Raw genomic sequence first — 2,584 nt, forward strand, 5'->3', positions numbered from 1 at the left:
GGGCGGCCGGGGATTCCTCTTATAAAGTTTCTAAGAGAATAAGATAAAGACGAACCGCGGGGGACGGCCACTTCTCGTTTCAGAGGAGACTCTCCTAGCTCATCTGTTTCCGAAAATACGGGTAGCACTTGTTGGTCCCAGCAACCTGACAAGAGAGAAGTCATGCCAACAATCGCCCAGCTACGCGCCGAGATCGATCGGCTGAACCAAGCGATGGCCGGCCCGCACGAAAGTGCCGAGGCATCTGCCCAAGTTCACGGGCAAGAGAGGGGGAAGTTGTCCGCGAATGGCTGTTCCAGATCGAGAACGCCTGCCGCATCAACAACATTCCAATTGAAGACACGAGCGCGCGTCTTCCTGGAATCGCCGGATCGGCAATGGAAAAGCCAGCATTCGGATGGTTTCTGCACTGGTCGTCGACAACTCGAGCGGAGGAGCACACGTGGGGGATTTTCCGTGAGCATGTGCTCCAACACTTCGAAGCGTCGAATTACCAGTCTGTCCTGCGCGAGAAGCTTCAACGCCTCAAGCAGACAGCGGATACAATGGCGAGTATTCAGCCTTGATCTTCAGAGTTGAAGGAATGAGCGTGCTTGACCAAGTACATACTACGCGAACGGTCTCAAGCCGCGCACGCGTAGCTATGTCAAGCTCGAGAACCCAGATACCCTGAGTGACGCAATGGACCTTGCGGTCAAGTATGAGGTGACACACTTCGTCGACGAGTCGCGCGAACGTCACACTCGCCAAGACAAGCGGAAGCCGTCCATTGAGCACGCGCCGAGTCATGACAAGTCGCTCAAGGGAAAAACGTTTCGTGGTAAAGGGCGTTTCAAGGCGAAGACTAGCTCGAAACGAGCCGAAAGTCGTACCTGTTTCCACTGCAAGAAACCTGACCACATCAAGACCAACTGCTTCCTTTGGAAGAAGGAGCAAGAAATGCAGGGAAACGGGCAGCCACGTCAGTGAATGAGGGTCCTGTCGTGGAAGAGAACGTAGCCGGATCAGTTAAGTTTGAGAATGTCAGCCTTAACGTTCTGAGCGAAAACCCTCTCGTCTACAAGTCGCGTCCACTGTTCTCCGTAGAGGGGGAAATCATCGTTAGTGGCGCGACCATTTCGACCCGAAGGATGCTGTTGGACTGTGGAGCAACCACAATCTACGTGTTCAGACAGTGGGTCGAGAAACATCGACTCAAGGCCACGAAGTTCATTGGTAAGAACATTCGTGTGAAACTTGGAGACAACCAGATTGTCGAGACGGAACTGGAGGTACTTCCCCTCGAAATCCTGGTGTCTGGGTTGGGCGAGGCATACAAGTGTATCGCTGTCGTCTACGCCATACCCGACGAATTCGACTGCATCCTTGGAATCCCATTCTTCGAGGATATGTAGCCGCAGATCGACTGGAGAGGTCGATGTATCGAAGGAACGCAAGTGAAGACTCTGCATTGGAAGCGAACAGGGGAAACCAGTGGACCGATCGAGGAAGGCGGACCGGTGATTGCCTCCGGGCTTCGGAGATCTGTCGAGGCGAAAGGCCTATCGGCGAAAAGACCCGATTCCTGTCGAGGTGCCGCGCTGGAAACGGATGTGAAGTCCGCGGCTGAAATTGTTTGCGACGCAACGCAGAAAGAGAGCCCAAGTGTTGTTTGCGAACAACCAGGAGACGCGTCAGCCGGCAAGGGTTCGGCGGTGAAGGACAACTTGGAATTGTCGAAACGCGGCGGTACTGTACGAGAGGCTGGACATAGCAGCAGTACTGGGGGCAGAGGCACTGTCGTGGAAAATATGTTCACGATGGGTGTCGTTGACGAGGCTGGTGTCCAAACGAAGTTCATCACTCGCAAGAAACTACGAAAGTTCCTGAAAATCAAGACCAAGTCGATCGATGAACCTGACTTTATGTTGGTTCTGACGAACGTGACGATCAAGCAAGTTGCTCGCTCACTGCAACGGCAAGATCAACCCGACAACGTCGGAAGTGCGAAAGCACAACGGTATCTGGATACGGACTGGGATAGCTTCAAGGGGAATCCCGCGTACCAGTTACTTATGGAGTACATGGACAATGTGTTCCGTCCTGAGCTCCCAGAAGGTTTACTCGAGAAACGCGAGATTGAGCATAGGATTGACGTGGAGGATCCGAATCTTGCAATGTATCGGCAACAATGGCGTCAATCGCCAGAGCAGCAACGCGAGATTGTGCGTTGGGTGGTAGACATGGTGAAGAAGAAGCTCATCTGTCCAAGCATCAGTCCACATGCTGCTCCAACCTTCTGTGTACGAAAACCAGTTGGCTGGAGGATTATACACGACTACCGGTACTTGAACTCCATCACTGTACGTCAAAGTATCCCAATGACGAGGAAAGAGGACATTCTTGACGCGATGTCCGGAGCGTACTGGTTTTCCACAATGGATTTGATGTCCGCGTACTATCAAGTACGTATGCGTGAAGAGGATATCAAGTTCACAGCATTTCAAGCGCCAAACGGACTCTGGGAGTATCTTGTTCTGCCCATGGGAGTCTGTAATGCACCAGCGACGATGCATCGTTTAACGTCAAAGCTGTTCCGAGGTTT

This window comes from Phytophthora infestans, genomic scaffold (assembly GCF_000142945.1).
Source record: "Phytophthora infestans T30-4 supercont1.143 genomic scaffold, whole genome shotgun sequence".
Taxonomy (NCBI): domain Eukaryota; phylum Oomycota; class Peronosporomycetes; order Peronosporales; family Peronosporaceae; genus Phytophthora; species Phytophthora infestans.